Source organism: Passer domesticus, chromosome 1 (assembly GCF_036417665.1).
Source record: "Passer domesticus isolate bPasDom1 chromosome 1, bPasDom1.hap1, whole genome shotgun sequence".
Taxonomy (NCBI): Eukaryota; Metazoa; Chordata; class Aves; order Passeriformes; family Passeridae; genus Passer; species Passer domesticus.
In genome coordinates this window covers 53,402,848-53,410,371 of record NC_087474.1, presented here as the reverse complement: position 1 = coordinate 53,410,371, position 7,524 = coordinate 53,402,848, and the positions used below count along the sequence as shown (strand labels likewise).

The following is a 7,524-nucleotide window of genomic DNA, read 5'->3' as shown; positions in this document are numbered from 1 at the left end:
TAGTCTATAAATTGGAAGTAAAAAAAGAGAACTACTCTAAATTTTTGGATTCTCCCTATTTTACTATGCTATGTCTAGCAGCATCAACTACTTATACTCTTTTGTTTCCACTCAAATACACCTATTGAGTTCTTAGAACCCCATTTTTCAGAAATAGTTCTATTTTGTGTATAAAGCACCTTGAGGGAATTAAGTTACAGAGCAATGACATAAAGGTCTTCCAGGAGCAGGAACATGCGAAAATAGAACTCATTAAAATCACAGCATGATATGACTTATATGTGCCACACAAATAAATAATCTAGAAGTGTGTGGACTTTATACATGTTCTACTTTACCTTGAAAACCAGTGTAGTTTAAGCACCCAGGGACACCAGAGGCATTTGCTCCACTAAAGATGCTGAAAACACTAAACAAGTACCGAGCTGTACAAAACCATTTACATTTGATACGTTGATATAGCCTCTGGCATACAATATTAATAATAGTTCTTATTTTTGCACTCCGTCTAACTTAATCCAGATCATTTGAAACACTTTGAATCCAAAATGCTTTGCGTGTGCACATGTCCCATGAACATGGAACTTAGTATGTTTCTTTGTAGTCTCAGGAGATGGAAGTCAATATAGCTTTATATACTTTAAGAATGCTTTCCTGATTCACGCTAGTTCAGAATTTTGTTAAAAATTACTTCCATTTACTCAATATTCAATTTTAAATGCTTTCTGTAGCTTCATATGTTGATACAATGTACTTTCATCCTAGTCCATTTTTTTCAGAAGTGGCTAGTTTTTGTCATCCTTTCCTTTTTCTTCACTGGCTAAGTCCATTGTCATGGTTTGACCCTGGCACAATGCCAGGGCCCCCATGAAAGGTCCAAAATGGTTACTGTAAGATGTGACCTGAAAACAGAACAAAGCAGGCTCCCACTTGGGGATGGAGGGAAAAACACAACACTTTATTAATTACAATATCTAAAAAGGAACAAACACAAAACTAAGAATGAAAACCCTCCAAATACATTCCTCCTCCTCCCATTTCCTCCATTTTCTCCACAGAATGAAATAACACCATAGATTTCCACCCCATCACCATCTCTCAGATAATCAACTTTCAATCCATCATCACCCCTCAAATAATTAACCCTCAAATCCATCAGGGAAAGAGGAGTCCCCTCTTGCACCATAGGCTTCCCCCGGGAAACACAACTGAAACCTCTTGTGTTTCCATGTCACTCGTGGCACCGCCCAGAGAACATCGGCCCTTGTGACTTCTTCCCCCCTGTGTCCAGTGCTCTCACCACTGCACATGGGCCAGGACTGCTTCTAGGGTTCCCCGTTTAAGGATGCTCCACCCAGTTCCAAAAGCAGCAGTCTCTCAACTTCGGGACACCAGTCCCCCCCAAATTTCACCCCCTGGGGCTGAGGGGCCTCATGAACAGAGATCTTCCTCTTCATGGAGACAGAGGGCATCTCACACCCTCCTCAGCCGTCTCTGTTCACGCCACTGCTTCACTCTTGACTCCAAGGCATTGCCTCCCCCTAAATACAGTCTCCGGGTCACAGGAAAAACATGGGTCTGTCCATGGCCATACAAGAATGAGTCCAGCTCAAGGCCATTCCATCATCTCTTCCCACCTAGGATTCTTCTCACCTCTTCCAACTTTCCTCACACTTGCCCATTTCGTCATGCTTCATCTCTCTCTCCTCATTCTGATTCAGGAGGATTAGTATTTGTAAGGTTTCCATTATTCTACCTCTGTCTGCCCAGAACTCCTACAGCTGCCGGGCACCTTCTCTTGCCGCATCCCCCACTTCTGGCCGGCCACGCTGCCAGTCCATGATATCAAATTCCAAGGCAGCACAGGCACTGCCTCTCTCTCTATCTCTTTCTCCGTGGGAGGGGGGGAGGGGGGGGGCTGCCCAAAACATCCCAGGTCTGCTCCGCCCCTGCACCTTGCAGGGCTCCAGCTTCCCTTCTCACAGGCCGCATGGCCTCCCCCACCCAGATGCAGCTGGGCAGGGGAGAGGTCAGACTTGACTCACCGCAGATTCCAAAAGAGGAAGTCTTCTGGGAATCTTCTGCTTTTAACCCCTGTGTGTTATGAATAAAAAGTTATCTATTTTTTTAAGGTTGCAGAGTTAAAACAAGTTGGACCAGTTGCTGTTAAGTTCGCTTCATTGTTAAGAATTCTTCTTTAATTACCTGTTGATGGTTGGTGATTAACCATTGTCCCCCTGAGGCTTGCCAGGGAGTGACACCACCGGGACCCTGCAAGTACCAGGAGAATGAGAGTGGCATCAGAGCTAGTAAGCAGATGAGAAATGCATTGCACCAAATTTTGCAGTTTTCCAGGAAAACCCCTAAAAATTATGAGCCAATATAGAACTAGGGGACCTAGGTGATGTCTAAGGATGGGAGCGTAGTCCAGTGCCTGCTTGGATCGTTTTTGTTTCTCACTCTAACCTCAAAGGATGTTGGCTAGAGAGAGGACCCGAGGTGTTGGACTGAAAAGGTGGAATCTCCTAATCTCTCGTGAGGACAGAATCCCCAGCTCTGCCTGCAGACCAGCGGACAAAGCTGCATCAACCTCCTCCTCCGTGCCACGCCTGGGAGCACTGACAGTGTGGGCGCAACCTGTCGATTTCTCCCCACCTGAGCTGATTCTTTTTAATACAGGCATTTAAAAGGAGAAAGATCTCCTGCCCATTTATTTCACTGTGTGTTCTCAGAGGCGTATGCAGATCCCCAGTGGCCACACCAGGTGCCAATTTTAAATCTGGCCACTGATTGGTTTGACCACAACTTTTCCAGAAACTCACTTCCTGGTCAAACCACGACATCCATTCATCCTTGAAAATTAGCAGTGTTCTCCCTAGCCAGGGGACTATACTCTCACCTCTTTATTACTTGACTGCATTGTACCATTGTCTTAGCTTGTTCTCTTCATAGCTGCTATTTTACTTAATACAGTGACTCTCTCATTATAGGCTTATTACCATCCATGTCAAGACAGTGTGAAAAGTCCTCTTCTTTCAATACTGATGAATACAAACAAGTAGAGGATAAAAGACGTGAGCAATCTTTATCATTTCACTGCCGCATTAATACCTCTAACTCTAATTGACAGGGTAATTAAACCCCAAAGATATCCCAAGAAAGCAGCCTGGGTAGCTGTGATCATGCCATGTAAGTGACATAGAACACATTCTGTGAAATAGGATCAAAATGGTTTCTGTGCATTTTGTGTCACCAAAGCAGCTGTCCTGATGATTCACATCCTATTAAATCCTATTTAATATGCTTTGAGCATGTCGTAATCAATTAAAAATAGTTTTCATTTCAGATAACAGTTTTGGAATTTTGAAACTGGGAATAGCTTCCTTTGGACAAAGACTCCCAAGGACTCTCCTCTGTAGGACCCCTGTCATTCATTCACCTCTCACTCCTCAGGTTTGTAACAGTTCAGGGTCACACCTCTGTGGAGACCCTGGGGGGCATCCCCTGAGTTGGGGAGAGGCAAGAAGCTTCCCTCAAAAACTGATAAGACCCCATTGGCTCCTTTCCCTGTTACTATGTCTATTCCTGTGTCCCTGAGCCACTCTGTCCCTGTTCCCTGATTGGCCCTTATCTTTGTACTGCCTCACCCCCCAGCCCCTCAGGAGAGAGAAACGGAGACCCTCCATGTGTGTGTGCCTTGGACCTGAACAGCTCACCGTGCGGCTGAATAAAACATCTGTGGACACCATGCAAAGGCCTTTTTTGCTTCTTTACCTTGGACTTCACGAGCAGCAATTCCGGGTGTTACAAATGGTGCACCTAACAGAGACCTCTTCTCCTGGAAAACATCTGCAGTAGACCACCCTGAGAATTTGAGATTTTTTTTTTACCCCAGTGTGGTGAATTTGAAATTTTGATTCCTTTCTCCTATTACTCTTGAGTGTTTGGAAGAGACTGGGTTAAGATGGAAACAACATTCACCCATGCAGAACAAGAAGTTTACCTCCACCTTAAAAAGTCTTTTATTCAAGAAAATTTTTGTTTTTCAGATGTGGAGTTAAAGTGTTTTGTACACTGGTTGTTTAAGCATTTTCCTTATATTTTGTGGAAATCCGTCCTAACAGATGAACTGTTGAAAGTGGCTTGGGAAAAATTAACAACTAGTAAAAAATTCCATAAAGAATTCTATCCTTTATTGAATATGATGATGAAATGTGTTCTGAGTTTTGGGGATGGTGAACACCAGCTGAAAACTCCTCCTCCGTGTTTCCCTCTTCGTGCCCCTGCATCCCCTTCCCTGTCACAAGGAAAGACTCCTCCAAGTTCTCCCGTCTTTACTCCTGCTGCCCAAGTTGCCTCTAACCTCATGGCTGCGGCCGCATGGTCACATTCACATGCTCAAGATATCGGGGACCGCGTGGCTGAGGCCTTTCTGCCCTCTGGTCCTCGCGCCTCCTCCCCCGGAGGTGTTTACTTTGGTTGCTGTAGTGCCGCGAGACGCAGAGCGGGTGGTGAGAGTCTCCCCTCGCAACAAACTGCTGCCCCCACAGAAAACCCACGGCCACCCTGCCAGCGTTCGGCATGTCCAGCCCACCCCACGGCGGCCCGCTGCACGGGGGCCGAGGGCGGGCAGCAAGGCTGGCGGCCCCAGGACGCCGCTGTCGCTGGGCGGGCAGACAGCCCCCACGGGGCATGTCTCAAAGCCGCAGTCCTGGCAGCGAAACTGCCACCCACCGCCACTGCCACACACTGCAACTGCCACAGCACCCGCGGGCACCAGCTGAGGGAGACCCCCGGGAGGGGACTGAGCTCCAGCACAGCCGCCAGCGCTGGGAGCGAGACTATGCACAGCAGTGCCTCAACACCAGCACCGGTGCCAGCACCACGTCCAGCACTGCAAACACAAACCCACTGGCAAAGCTAAAAAAGTCTTTGCCACAAACGTTTTGGGGACAGTGAAATGGTTCAATGTTAAAAACAAATACAGTTTGATCACGTGGAATGATAACAAAGATGTGTTTGTTCATCAGACTACTGTAAAAAAGAATAACCCCGGAAAATACCTCCACAGCTTAGGAGATGGAGAAATTGTGGAATTTAATACAATACAGGAATAAAAGGCCCCCAAGCAGCCAATGTAACAGGACCTGGTGGAGTTCCAGTGCAAGGTAGTAAACATGCGCCAGACTGCAAACCTGCGAAATATCCACATCATAAAAGTCCTCCACATGCCTATCAAGGTAATAGAACACAAACCAAACAACCATCAAGCCCAGCATCAAGCCCCTTAAAACTGAAAGGGCACAGAACACCGATAAGCTGTCCTGCACCCTAAAGTCTACCTTCATAATGACTGAACCTTCCAATCAGTTAAGTCCCACTTCTTCTAAAACCCTTCCACAATTCCTGTGGCCTGCCTGCCCCCATCCCCATCCTGCCCCTGCCCTCTTACGACTTTCCCCTTTTTATTTCCATTGTCCTATTACCCATTTTTTATATTCCCACAAATTCCTGCCTCCTTTTCCCCCTTTCCATAGCCTCCCTCCACTAATCCCTTTCCCCAGAGTTCATTCATAATACTAGAGGGAGTGTGATTGGGAGGGAAAGAAAGGAAACTTTCCCTAAAGTATCCATATTTTTCTTAAAAGTTAATGATTTCTATTTGGAGTTTCCCACAGGGACACTACCGCCTATACTACCTTGTACAGAGCCAATCACAACAACAACACTGGGAGTCTGGGGAGGACCCCAGTGACTGGTAGCTAACAAACACTACTCCAATTTACAAGTCCTGGCAGAGTCCCAAGTGTGCTCACAGGCCTCAGTGAATGGGACTTGTCCCTCCCCACTTCCTCCATCTCCTGCCAAGGGCCCAGGGGACGAGTCCCACTTCTACCTGGGACCTACAGTCCCTGTCTGAGCCCTGCTGTGGGTGTGCCCGTCTCTGCCCCTGTCTCCTGGGTGGACCTGGGACCTGCACTGCAGAGCTGCTCTCTGGGGTGGAGCCCTCAGACCTGGGTTGCAGCCTGTTATGCAGAATTCTGGGTTTAACTTGGCACAACTGCTCTATTCTATTTCCTGTGTTCATCATGAGTCAAGTAACATTATTTTCCAGAAATGTCAGGGCCTTTTCATCTCCAAAGACACATTCAAGGACACATAACACACAGGTTATAACTGGAAACAGGATATTATTTTAATTTTAATTTTTCTCCATTTGTTTTGGTACTGATGCTCACAACCATTACCAAAATTTGCACGTGTAGCCAGGATCAGGCTGATATGTTCTTCAGTTTAGCTTTAAAACCCATTTAAAACTCCTTTGTAGTCTGGAAAAAGCAAGTGACCGAGCTACAGAATATGGCAGCAGGAATACAGGCCCAGCTGCTCTTGTTTCCTGAAGGGTGAGAACACAAAGACTGAGGATCTGTACCAACCTCACACAAAACAGAAGGCATATGTGGGGTATTTCAAAAATTATAACACATATTGATGACAAGCACCATTTTTGCCTTCCAAGACTTCCTTTGTTGCTGTGCTTCCTGGCCAGGGATGCATGGCCTGTGCTTGTGTTGCAGGCAGAACTGAAAATGGCAGCTCTGGATGGATGCAAGAACCCCATGGGAAATGGAGCCAAGGGAAGAGCAGAGCTCAGCCCCACTCCAACCTTGCAATGGGCAAGAGAGCCAGGGCACAAGTGGTACCTTGGAGGTGTGAAGGGAGCAGGCAAGAATGGAGTTGTAGGGGCCCAGAGGAGTCCTGACAGGGGGCTGTGCCCAGTGCTACAGGAGGACAAGAAGCAACTCCCAGGCCACCCTTGGGGCCATGAGGGTCACGAGGAACACCTTAAAGGAGCAAGAACACCTAGCATCTGGCCAAAATGGCCCAAACCATCCTGGGCAAGAGGTTGTGCTCAGTGCTGCAGAGGAAAGCAAAGAAACTCCAGGGACACTTGGAGCCCACTGTAGGGTAAAAAATAGTCTTCCCCCAGATGCAGGGCACAACAGGCCATCTTCTTGTAGCATGAGCAGCAGAGACTGCCAAAGAGACCACAAATGTACAAGAAGGGGATCACATGAGCCCTCAGCAGTGGTCATGCTCAATGCTTCAGAGGCATACAAACTGCCTCAGAGGAAAATTCCTCCCTGACCCCAGCACTGGCCATCAGCTATTTTCAGAGAATATGAGAAAGACCTGTCTACTCCTCCCATAGGCTGGCACTGCCTTCCAGAAGATGCCCAAGCCCTATTCTGCCCTACCTGGAGTCATCTCCGTGGTTTCTGAGACTGGCCACATGCCACCAGGGCATTTCAGGGGCAAAAATTTTTGTATGCCTGGCAGGGCACTAGTGAGTATTCCAAAGCCCAACATCCCAAAGATGTTGGGATCCTGCCAATATCTCATCATCTCATTTCTTACGGCTGCTGCTCCTGGATTCACAGGCGATGAAGACAGAGTGCTCCGCAGTGTTCCTCAAGTGTTGTTCCAGGAGACATTTCCTTGGTCTTACAACTTGGCTTGGTG

The 7,524-nt window shown here is 47.2% G+C and overlaps 1 long non-coding RNA gene across 1 annotated transcript; it reads right to left on the bottom strand.

Moving 5' to 3' along the window:
• Nucleotides 1-6,217: 6,217 nt before the first annotated feature.
• On the bottom strand, nt 6,218-6,779 carry LOC135288084 (uncharacterized). The gene is made up of 3 exons (XR_010351403.1): nt 6,705-6,779; nt 6,504-6,599; nt 6,218-6,397 (listed from the first exon to the last, which is right to left on the bottom strand). It is a non-coding gene; the product is annotated as an uncharacterized LOC135288084 (long non-coding RNA).
• Nucleotides 6,780-7,524: the final 745 nt, after the last annotated feature.